This window comes from Bison bison, unplaced genomic scaffold (genome assembly GCF_000754665.1).
Source record: "Bison bison bison isolate TAMUID 2011002044 unplaced genomic scaffold, Bison_UMD1.0 scf7180017864254, whole genome shotgun sequence".
Classification (NCBI taxonomy): Eukaryota; Metazoa; Chordata; class Mammalia; order Artiodactyla; family Bovidae; genus Bison; species Bison bison.
This window is the reverse complement of record NW_011494826.1, coordinates 2,365,577-2,378,754: the sequence shown is the minus strand read 5'-3', so window position 1 is coordinate 2,378,754 and position 13,178 is coordinate 2,365,577. Positions and strand designations below refer to the sequence as shown.

Sequence of the window (13,178 nt, the reverse complement as noted above, 5' to 3'; positions counted from 1 at the left end):
CAAATCATTCTATGGAAGCAGACGACTGTTTTGGGGGTCAGATACTGCCAATACCAAAAATAAAATGAAAATAAACTTGTTGCCCCCCTCCCCCCCGGCTTTCCCCTGAAGTTGCACTTCCTTCCTTATCATTCCCTTCACCACTAAACTTCATGAGAGCGGAGCCTACGTTCTTGGTTTCCATTTCTTCACTGATGCTTTGACCTCCTGCAATCTGGTTTTTACTTGGATCATTCCATCAAAACTGTTCCCTCAAATGTCATATTTCTCCCGGCAATCTTGATTCCAGCCTGTGCTTCATCCAGCCCAGCATTTCACATGATGTACTCTGCATAAGAGTTAAATAAGCAGGGTGACAAGCAGGGTGAGTAAGCTCCGGGATTTGGTGATGGACACGGAAGCCTGGCGTGCTGCAGTCCATGGCGTCACAAAGAGACAGACACGACTGAGCAACTGAACTGAACTTGGTCCTCACAGTATTCAGCCTGTTGACTTTCAACACTGCTGAACATTCTTTCATTCTAAACAGGGCCAGGATTAGGTTGAGACAGACAACCTGCCTAAAGTACAAAATTTAAGCAAGCACTCTCTCAGAGTTTTACAAGTTCAGGACTGGCATCTGAGAGTGCCCCCAGCCCTGCTTCTGAAGCATAACTGAGCTTCTCACCATACTCAAAGCACAGCATGCAATTTTTCTGCCTACATACCTTCACTCATGCTATAGAGGAAAATGACCCTCCGTGCTTTGTATCTGCCCTGCACCCTTCCTACCTTCCTCTGTAGCAGTACCCTTAGAGCACTGCTCCCCAATTCAATGTGTTTCTGGTGGGGCTACCAAATACAGGATCTCCCTTCCCAACTCACAGTGGGTATAATCACCAAGCTGGACCAGTTCATTCCCAAAATTTCTGAATTGAAAGCAAAAAGACAACTATCTCTTTACTCTCGGATTGAGATAAATGAGAACATGACACCAAAATTATCAGTATCAACTCAGACAGTAAAGAATCTGCCTGCAATGCAGGAGACCCGGGTTCAATCCCTGGGTTGGGAAGATTCTCTCGAGAAAGGAATGGCAACCCACTCCAGTATTCTTGCCTGGAGAATCCCAGGGACAGAGGAGCCTGGTGGGCTACAGTCCCTGGGGTCACAAAGAGTTGGACACAACAGAGTGACTAACACTACTACCAAAATTATTGGCAACCATACCCCGTGTTATAAGAAGGGGTATGCCTCAAGAAAAAGAAGCAGGATGGAGGGGAGAGAGTTAGAAAAGGCTAACAGTGATAAAGTCTTTGTATGCTGTTGACGCCAGCCTTGTCTTTTCTGGTTTTGTCTGCAGGAGCTAATGTGTTACTTTCCTACGTTTTCTTTCTTTGAGTTCCTATCACTTTCTAACAAGATTGTTCAAATATAACATAGAATATTCTTCCTTTTCTCTCACCCCATCTCCACAGGTACACAGACTCAAATTTCATGGCTCAGCTCAAAGGTCATTTTCTTCCCAGCGCCTTCCTTGATCCATAACCTTCTTCCCAATTAAGCCTTCTTTTAACTGCTGTGGCATTTTATATGTCTCTCATGGATATCTATTAATAGCTTCTTGTCTTATATTTCCTACTATACTATATGTTCTTTAAGGACAAGACTCATAATCTTTGAATCCTCTAAGAAATGAGTACAGGATTTTTGACACAGTAGAAAATCAGCAGATTTTTGTTGAAGGGATGGATTAACTAGATGAGTGAACCTAGAATATATGGAGATATATATATATGGATATATGGAATTTCTATGTTTCATTTCAGGAAATTTCAACCTGAATAATCTTAAATTCTAAAAATAATAAAAGGTACCTTTTTCCAAAGAAAAAGAAAAGAAACAATGACTCTCTGATGGCTAGGGGGAAATGGTGAATGTTAAAGGGTGCCAGTGTTTTTTAGAAGGTGGGAAAGTAAGACCTGTATTTATATTTATTCATATGTGAGTAAATAAACTCTTCAATGATACACAAGAAACTGTAAAATGATTTCAAATTTAGGGGAACAATGAGCATACAGGGCTGAGGTAAGAGGGAGACTTTTCACTGTATACCTTGATTTTTTAACCAAGTGATTCTTTGTTTATTCAAAGTTAAATTAAAACTAAACGAATAAAATAAACTCTAAATAGAGATCATTCACCTACAACATGAAATGAAGAACCTGCTTTCCTAATATAATATGCCTGCCATGCTAGCACCATGCTCTGGTTTAAAAAGTGCAAAAGGTCAAATAATTTTCATAAAAATGAAGATAATGTGCTTTGGACAATTCTGTTAGAGGTCTTAATAAATGGAGCAAGCAGCCCTGGTGATAACAATGACATCAATATTGAAGCTAAACACAAAATATTCAAATAAAACTATTTCATATAAAAATAAAAAGTTGGAGAACTCAAAATTCTCCAGTTACTAATTAGTGTTTTTCTTTCCAGTAAAAAAAAAAAAAAAAAGTTATTTTCTTAAAGCCTGTTAAAATTTACACTTTCAGATAGGTGAATTTTTTTTATGCAAAATTAAACATCAATAAAGCTGATTTTAAAAATGTAAAACATGAAATGTTAGATTAAAAGGGACCTTAGAGATTTAATCTAGTCATCCCATCTTTTGATCCAAGGACTCCTTCTATTTTGTTTTTAATCATGCACCCTTATATCTTAAAATATTTTTGTGACCTAAATAAAATCATATAAACCAGTGATGGACAATGCTAATAAGCAACGAAGTTAAGTAAGTTTAAGGACGAAAAAAAAAGGCCTTAATCTTATTCCACTAGTTTAAAGGTTAATAGAGCTTTTGACACATAATCTACCCAGACACAATTTAAAATCAACTAAATAACATTCCTATTAGCTAAAGGAAGCAGCATGGCATTTGATTTATAACATCTTAACTAGTAAACTTACATTATCTTGTATATATCAGAAATTCCAGTCCTCTAGTGAAGTACTTTCCCTGTCAATACCCAGTGGTATCACTAACACTATTATGAAAACCCAAACTGGTCAGAAATTCATTCACTCATTCAATCATCCTATAATCATACAACCAATCATTCAACATGAGGGGGCACACTTGTTATTGTTGTTTAGTTGCTAAATCATGTCTGACTCTTTTGCGACCCAATGGACTGTAGCCCTCCAGGCAAGAATACTGGAGTGTGTTGCCATTTCCTTCTCCAGGGGATCTTCCCAACCCAGGGATCGAACCCATGTCTCCTGCATTGGCAGGCAGGTTCTTTACCACTGAGCCACCAGGGACGCCCACTGGGCATACACTGTGGTACAAAACACTTTCAGGTTTCTACTCACACCAAAAATCTCTCCATCTTTTAACAGTTTTAACTACTTATCAGTAAATGACCAATAGGTAGTGATCAGAAAGGAGCACTTTAGCCACATTAGTGAATAGTGAAGTCGCTTAGTCGTGTCTGACTCTTTGCAACCCCGTGGACTGTAGCCTACCAGGCTTCTCTGTCCATGGGATTCTCCAGGCAAGAATACTGGAGTGGGTTATCATTTCCTTCTCCAGGGGATCTTCCCCACCCAGGGATCGAACCTGGGTCTCCCGCATTGGAGGCAGACGCTTTAACCTCTGAGCCACCAGGGAAGCCACATTAAATGATTTCAAATTTCTAAATCTTAATAATTACATTCACAGACCCAGAAGGAACTTGCTGAAGCGGTCTCTGAGTCAGGAAACTTAGAGAATCAATGGACAATGGGAGAGGTGCCAGAATCCTAGAATGGGAAGGTAATCTCCTTATCTCAGAAAGAGGGAAAATGGTAGATTTTAGAAACCATAGACGGAGCCATAGCTCTCTAACTACCAGGAAGACCATAGTGTCTGCCACAAGTCACCATCCTAAGTTAACATTTTTATTCTGGACTTGGATAAAGGTTAAAAAAAAAAAAAAGTCATGTTCTTTAAATGAACAGAATTATAACCAAAAAGAATAATTAAGACAATGGATGATAGAAAAAAAATTCAAGATGATCTTACTAGACTGGAATATTGAGCAAAGTCTATCAGGATAAACTTTAATAGGTCTATCTCAAATTTCCAGGCTTTAACAGCTTATAACTACAAAATAAGATCACAAGTCATACTCCACTAAATATGGAAATTACAATGGACCATGCTAACTCAATGGAAGGAAACTACTGGAAGGTTCTCCAGATTGTGTTACAAGTGTGCGGTTTGTTGCTCGTACTGGAACGACTGTCTCCTCCTAGCACACTTCTACTTCCACTGGCACAGCTGTTCCCAGTTACGATCCCCACACTGTAATTTCCTCTCTGGCTTCAAGGAAGAAAGTACTGTTCTCCCTTTTGCGTCTCCATCTATGTAGGACAGACTCTCCACTAAAATCCCTGAAGCATAGCTAATACGAAGCCACAACTTCTGAATAAAATTGTACTTCAGGGCTAGAGAACAACAGAAAAGAAGTATGAAGAAAGAAATTCAATTGATGCTAGAAGTTAACTGTGGACTTCTAGAAAGTGACTATGGACTGGCCCTTTGCTCAGGGTCTTCTGCAGGGCTCCTGACCAGGCTCAACCTGCTGGGACCAGCCATTCACTGGGAGTTCTTTGACATCTCTACCCCTAACAATTCAAGTTACACTCTCCCCAAAGCCCAGAGAACACGTTTACCCTACCCTACTTCTCAGTCTAATCAGCACAGTTAAAGATAGCTGGCAAGTTTAGTCCTCCATAGCATTCAACTTGCCACCTAGTGAGATGTGGTCTGGGCAGAATCTGAGCCCAGAGGCGTTGGGGTCAGTCAGTACAGTAAATAAAAGACTAAGCTGCAATATTGTGATCTGTGAGTCCCAGACTAGATAAGACAGTAGCAAAGAGTCTCTAGGAAATACCAAGAGCCAAAGGAGGAAAAAAACCATGGCGCAGAGGGCTTCCCTGACAGTTCAGTTGGTAAGGAGTCCACCTGCAATGCAAGAGACCCTGGTTCGATTCCAGGGTCGGGGAGATCCACTGGAGAAGTGATAGGCTACCCACTCTAGTATTCTTGGGCTTCCCTTGTGGTTCAGCTGGTAAAAAATCTTCCTGCGATGTGGGAAACCTGTGTTTGATCCCTGGGTTGGGAAGATCCCCTGGAAAAGGGAAAGGCTACCGACTCCAGTATTCTGGCCTGGAGAATGCCATGGACTATATAGTCCATGGGGGTCACAAAGAACTGGACATGACTGAGAGACTTTCACTTTTGCTTTTCCAGAGGGGAATTTAGAGACACAATGAAAGCACCAGAAAGCTAATGAAGAGGTTCATTAGCTGTTCCTACTTCCTACTTCTCAGGACAGTTTATATTCTAGGGATTGACCTCCCAAGTCCAAAGTCAGAGAAAGAAACTGAGTATAGGAGAATATCATACCCAAAAGTCTACCCACCCAGGCAGAGCAGTGCAAGACCCGAGGATAACATCAATAAAAGGAATCAAGACTCTTTAGAGAAGTGATTGATTCCAGGACTGGGACAGGATAAGCCCAGGTAATCTTATGGTATCAGAAAACAAGGAAATTCTCAAAAAAGGATGGGGCAAGTCAAAGGATGCAGGAGCCAACCCAGGCACCCTACAATGGCCAAACCTGGAACAATTTGAACTAAATAAAATTACAGTATTGGATTATAATCCATAAAATAAATATCCCTGAGTCCTTTCCAATATAAACAACTGAGTAAATAATAAATGAATGGAGAAGAGAAGGAAGCTCTTCCTTATCAAAGAATTCTAATTAGCAAATGTAGAGAATAAGAAATACAAAGTCATTATTATGCAAACGCTACAGTATTTATTATTTATACTGTGTAATTATCGCAGAAAAGATCCACCTATGGATGCAAAAATCAGTGGGCAAAACTTTGTGGAGAAGGTATTAGCCTACTCTTAAAATAACCAAGATGGTTAACAATTGCAAAAGGGAAAATGGGAATTTCAGTGAAAAAATCCAACATGACCAACTTAACCAAGCGATTAAGGTTAACATCGCCAGTAATGAGACAAATCAACATCATGTACATCTGTCATGATGCCCTGAGGACTTAAGATGACTTGCATAGTATCCTTGCCAAAAATGCATAACCCCATCATGAGAAAACACTAAACAAACTCAAACTGTGAGATATTCTACAGGCTAGACAGTATTCTTCAAAAGTGTCAAGGTTATAAAAAACAAAGACTAAAGAATGTCACAGATTGACAGAGACTAAATGCAATATAGGATTCTAGATTGAATAGCAAAACAGAAAATAAGGATACTGGGGGAAAACCATGATAAGATAAAAAGTTAACATCATAGTTAACTGTTAATTAATAGTTATGTAAATAGTTAACATTAGGGGAAGCTAGGTTAAGCATATACATGAAATCTTTGTATTATGTTTTCAAATTTTCTATGTCTAAAGTTATTTAAAAATAAAAAAGTAAAAGAAATTATCACCTATTCTGATATCAATACATTCTTCATGATAGAGAGGCTCCAAGATGTTTGCGCTTCCAGATAGGAGTGTCAAATAGACATGTGCTTATTTATTTGTTAAATTAAACTGCAAAAGTCAAGAAAAGTGATTTTGCATAATTTTAATTTACCTAAATGAAAAACATTAAACTGATTTCCTCTCTCCCTCCTCCTCCCCAAAGGAAAAACAAAACAAAAAACCTCAAACTCAAGGAGATGTCAAAGAACATCCTGTGTCAGGATTATCAAATTACCTTAGCTGACTCACCCTGAATCACGATGGGCTTATTGTTTTTTAATTTGTAATCTACACATTAATGTGGCATTCCCTAATCAATGTTTTTTTTTAATCCTTTAAAATGTACTGTTTCTTACTCTTGAATCTCTACCACAAAATATAACACATTGCTGCCTTTGAATCACTGAATTACTTCTAAAACTTGCATAAGGTTATTGTCTTCTGCAAAGATTCTTTTGTTCTCTCCCTTCTATAAAAGGAGTTTAGCAGTTATCCCAAGGAAATCAAAGAACCATGACTATTTTATATGGAGAGTGAAATAGATCAACAAAGACTATTCCTAATTCTTTTCTACCCTTATCATAAAGAGTCAGACTTTGGGGGAAGCTCTGGGGACCCTCCCCATCACCAAGTAAAGGCTTCCAAAGGGATCCCACTTCTAGACACAGTATGACTGGAGAGAAGGGGCAAATGTGTGCAGAGTGAAAGCAATGACCTTCAGACCTTCTGAAGGTGGAAATAGAGAACAAAACAAATATCTCTATGGAGTCTGAATTCTTCACACTTTCCTTTATATTGTTGGAGAATTCCTTGCTTTGTAAATTTTCGGTATAAAAATTTCTAAACTCTGAAGACAAATATATTTAACCTCTGGTTATTTGTATCATACTCTGAGTAGGTAACCAGTGAGATTTCTCCTTTTGATCCAAAACCTTATTCTTTTAAGTGTGTGTTAGTCACTCAGTCATGTCCAACTCTTTGCTACTGGCAACTACTGGAGTGGATTGCCATGCCCTTCTCCAGGGGATCTTCCCAATCCAGGGATCGAACCCAGGTCTCCCACATTGCAGGCAGATTCTTCACCATCCAAGGGAAGCCCAGGCTTTCAATTTGTGACTTAGGTTGTTTCCTTTGCAGCTAACCAAACGGCCAAGAAGAAATATTTCACTTTATTCCAGATCCAAAAGTCTCTGACTGAATGGACTCCTCCTCTTTAAAGGACCTCTGGTCAGTTACACAGGCTTTGAATTACAAATCTGTTTATCACCTACTGTCACTACCACTCTAGGGCACAAAACACATTTCTTTCTCAACTAGTGAAGTAATCAACAATGATTAGACTCAGTAATTATAAAACCATGATAAAGAGTTATAAAAGCTGTGGAACATTCCAATTGTAAAAACTTGTGTGATTTCCTATCCATATCTCCCTCCTTCACACCTGTGACTCCTGGGACTTGTAGGACTTCACACCTGAGAATTTTATCAGGACTCATGGCCCTCCAGTCCTGCCAGCTCCAAGACTTTTCCTTTCTCTACCATAAGATCTCTAGATGATCTCTAGATGATGAGATGGTCTCTAGATCAGCACTAATGGGATGAACATGAAGCTTGCCTGTTTTCCATCTCATAACTCAATTGGTACCTAGAGTTCAATTGTGCTTCTAAAATTAAGCCCCTGCCTTTCACTTGGTTCTAGTATCTTAAATATTTGCCTGATCTCCCAGTTTCTACACTTAACCTCGGTCGTACCTCTCTCATGCCAGTCTTTATTCTCATTCCTCATCCCCACCCATATCATTTGAATACTGTCCCTTGAACCTCAACCCTGAGAGATGGAGGCCTGTTACTGGTCACCAGTTCTCTTCGGTGCTGAACACCAATAAGACATGTTCCTTCTACCTTCCTGGACTTCTTCCCCCTGCTCACAACAAAGTGTGCTTTTCATTTCCAGCCTTGCCCTGTGAGTGTGCCATCTCAACTATGGACCACAAAACCACCCCATACACTTCTCTTCTTCAAATTATTTCATGTCTCAAAATATTCCATATGTATCTTACTTTTTTTGTATTTCTCAAAACTATGGTCAAAGTAAGTGCGTTAGTCATTGCTCTTCTATGAGTCAAGAGCTCTTAGGAAATAACAAAACTGTATTGCCCCAAAGAACATCAAAATATGGATGACAGTGCTCCCATTAAAGAATAAGTCAAATAATTAAACCTAAAACCTTCAAAACTCAACCTCACACACATAGTCTTTTCCAGTTTTCTTCTGACCTGATGCTAGAGAAGTATACCCAATTTACAAATGTCTTTTAGAATACTGCTACTCAAGAGTGGCCCCTGAAGCTTGCTAGAAATACAGAATCTCAGGCCCCCACCTCAAACCTGCTGGATAAAATTTCCAAATGGATCTGGCAGAGCTGCTCAGAACAGCGTCTTGCTTCCCCATCACATCATAGAGGGGCAAGCCAGTAAGCAGGTTGAGCTGTCCACAGGACTAAGCTATTGGAAACAGTGATTGGTCCAGGTAGCCAGTTTTGGCAAACAATCAACCCAGAGCAATTAACATTCATGAATTTTCCAAGAGGCTAAGGAATAGCTTTCTCTCTCCCTTGGGGGCCCAAGCTGTAGAACAACGACACCTGCATTGCCAGAGGCCATCTTTCTGCTGTAGAGAAGAATACCATATACAATGGAAAAGCAAGAAACTAAGCTGAAATACTCCTGCCTGGAAAATCCAGGGATGGAGGAGCCTGGTGGGCTGCAGTTCATGGGGTCGCTAAGAGTCGGACACGACTGAGCGACTTCACTTTCACTTTTTACTTCCGTGCACTGGAGAAGGAAATGGCAACCCACTCCAGTGTTCTTGCCTGGAGAATCTCAAGGACAGGGACAGGCCTGGTGGGCTGCTGTCTATGGGGTCACACAGAGTTGGACACAACTGAAGTGACTTAGCAGCAGCAGCAAGCTGAAATAAGAGACAGATAAGGAAAGAGAATGAGAAACCATTGTTTGAGATCCCAGATCTAGGTGTGCCCATAGGCAGATGTTCCTCAGATGGGTCTTCAGTTTTGTAAACAGGTTTTAAAAGTCTGTTTTTCCCACTTAAACTAGTTTGAATTAGGCTTCTTTCACTTGCACCCAGGCTTCTAGACTAAGGAAAAGCTCATATATTTGAAGATTGCTATGATATTTTTGGTTCTTTTCTGTAGTCTAATCAGCTTATCTTTCTTAATCTTTTTTTTATCTCCATAGATTTTCCAAGTTGACAAGCATTGGGGGGTTTTGGAGGGCTACTGGAGAAGACTCTTGAGATTTCCTTGGACATCAATGAGATCAAACCATTCAATTTTAAAGGAAATCAACCCTGAATATTCATTGGAAGGACTGATGCTAAAGCTGAAGTTCCAATACTTTGGCCACCTGATGTGAAAAGCCAACTCATTGGAAAAGACCCTGATGCTGGGAAAGATGATGGCAGGAGAAGGGGGCGACAGAGGATAAAATGGCTGAAAGGCATCACTGACTCCATGGACATGAATTTAAGCAAACTTTGGGAGATAGTGAAAGACAGGGAAGACTGGAGTGCTGCAGTTCCTGGGGTTGCAAAGAGTTGGATGTGACTGAGGGACTGAACAACAATCTAATCTCCAGACTCCTAGCTGTTCTGATAGCTTGTTTATTCCTTCATCTCTTGGGAACCCCCCTGAAGCTCCTAAGACCCCTTTAGAAAGAAACTCTTTCTTATCAAAACTGACATTTGTGAGTTTTTTCCTCCCTGATTGGCGATGTTTCTGAAAAAATTTTAACTCATATATAAATTCTTAAGAGGACAATAGATTGGCCTATTTCAGAGTAGATTCTGAGAACAGTTAATGGAGGCTCCATGCATTAATTCTACAAGAAGAGCCACCCGATACATTGTAATAATGGTGAAGGATCTAAATGGTTACAGTGCTTTGCTTTTGAAAACACTGAGTGCATCATGGCCATTTTAAAAGATTGCTTCAGCTCAGATCATGATAAAGCTAAAGCAAAGGAGGAGAAACATTTGCCTTAGAGAACCAATTCTAACTAGCTACAGGGCAAATGTGAATCATCACATTTATCCACTTATCCTTGGACTCTAGAGACAATAAATGTGTATATAGTGAAATAGACGGAGATAATCTAAATAATTTTTTTAAAGTCTTGAAGGAATGTGGCTGTGATAAAATTGTGAAGCTCTTTTTTTCCACTGGGTTTAAAAATAACCACTTCTCTATAACACTGGAGTTAGGCTAATGTTAGAGAAAAGACCCTTTCAGAAACACTTCTAAACCATACTTGTATGGTAAGGTCGGGAGAAGGCCTACAGTTCTACTGCATCTGACATAAAGAAATTATGTAAACAGGTTAGCATCACTCTATTTCATAGTCATAGAAGCTCCTTTAACCATATTTCACAATTGTGTTTTACTTGTTATAAAAAATAAAATCATTGGTGCTTGTCCAGGTCAGGCCAATAATCCATCTACCCCAGTGTTTTTTTGTTTTTTTTTTCTCTAACTATATAACTTATTCGGGGTAGCTCAGTCAGTAAAAGAATCTGTCTACAATGCAGTAGACTACCGGCAATGCAGGAGACCTGGGTTCAATCCTTAGGTCAAGAAGATCCCCTGGAGAAGGTAATGGCAACCCACTCCAGTATTCTCGCCTGGGAAATCCCATGGACAGAGGAGCCTGGCGGGCTACAGTCCATGGGGTCGCAAGAGTAGGACACAACTTAGAGACTAAACCACCACTATCATAACATATTTAGGTGGGAAAAAAAAAACAAGAAATCCCCTACGCTTCATGTTCCCGCTTTCTAGGGAGAAACAAACTTGATAATAACAAAATTTCAACCACATATAAATTTATAAGAAAAAAAAAACAGCAATTCTATAAATATTTTCATCCATATACTGATAGGAGCAATTTAAAATCACAACCAACTCAAGACAAAACTAATGGTATACTGTGATAAGAAAACATTCTTCTGAAAAACCAGAAGAATTCCAAATATGTGTGCATAAATATAAAATAGGAGCTTTGAAGAATATTGTTCCAGGTTCTTTATAAGCTACAAAGTTCCTTTTTGGTAAGTTCTTTTTTCATGTACTGTCTAATACACTGGTTATTGAGTACTTGAAATATAATATAAATTTTGCTTGAAATGTGCTATATGTTTAAAATACACACTGGATTTTGAAGACTCATGTACTAAAGAAAGAATTAAAATATACCATTAATCATTATTTATATTATGTACACATTGAAATGATATTTTGGATATATTATGTTAAATGAAAGATATTATTAATTTTAGCTGTTTCTCATTACTTTTAAAAATGTGGCTCATAGAAAAATTTTAATTACATACATGTTCACATATTTCCATTGAGCAGCATTATTCTACACTCTACTCAGTGATTAGGAGCAGTCAAGTCTGTGATGTTAAGCAAATTACTAATTGTCTCAATTTTATTAACTGAAAATGGAGTTAATAGCACCAGCCTTATGAAATTTTAAAGATTAAAAGAATGTTTATATGTAAAGTACATGGAACAGTGCCTAGTACATACTAGGTCTATATATATATGTTTGTGTATATATATATCCTGGGTAACGTACTGCTTTTGGGTTTTGGACTCCAAATATTCTTATTTCACTTAATTTTAGTTACTCACTTCGTGGGTATATCAGTCTATTCCAGCTGCCGTAACACAATACCACAGACAGCGTGCCTTAAACAACAAAGCTTTATTTTTTCTCACAGTTCTGGAGGCTGGAGTCCAAAATCAAGGTTCCAGCAGGGTTGGTGTCAGGTGAGGTCTCTCTCTTCAGATTGCAGACAGAGCTTTCTCAGCGTGTCCTCACAGAGGAGTCTGGTGTCTCCCTCTTCTTGTAAGGAACACCAGTCCTATCCAATTAGGGCCCTACTCTTATGACCTCATTTCATCTTAATTAGCCCTTAAAGGGCCTATCTTCAAATACAGTCACAGGGTTAGGGTTTTAACATATGAATTTGGGGGCGGGGACACAGTAATAATAGTGGGTTATGTGTGAACAGTCCCTTTGTTGTTGTTGTTCAGTCGCTCAGTTACATCCAACTCTGCGACCCCATGGACTGCAGCATGCCAGGCTTCCCTGTCCTTCACCATCTCCCGGAACTTCCTCAAACTCATGTCCATTGAGTCAGTGATGCCATCCAACCATCTCATTCTGTCTTCCCCTTATCCTCCTGCCTTCAATCTTTCCCAGCATCAGAGTCTTTTCTAATGAGTCAGCTCTTCACATCAGGTGGCCAAAGTATTGCAACGTCAGCTTCAGCATCAGCCCTTCCAATGAATATTCAGAGTTGATTTCCTTTAGGATTGAATGGTTTGATCTCCTTGCTGTCCAAGGGACTCAAGAGTCTTCTCCAACACCACAGTTCAAAAGCGTCAATTCTTTGGCGCTCAGCTTTCTTTGTAGTCCAACTCTCACATCCATACATGACTACTGGAAACACCATAGCTTTGACTAGATGGACCTTTGTCTGCAAAGTGATGTTTCTGCTTTTTAATACACTGTCCAGGTTTGTCTTTAATACACTGTCTAGCTTTTCTTCCAAGGAGC

At 39.3% G+C, this 13,178-nt stretch overlaps 1 non-coding gene across 1 annotated transcript; it reads right to left on the bottom strand.

Annotated features, from left to right (window-relative positions):
- Window positions 1-3,577: 3,577 nt before the first annotated feature.
- TRNAW-CCA lies at window positions 3,578-3,649 on the bottom strand. The gene has a single exon. It is a non-coding gene; the product is annotated as a tRNA-Trp (tRNA).
- Between the last annotated feature and the right edge of the window lie 9,529 nt (window positions 3,650-13,178).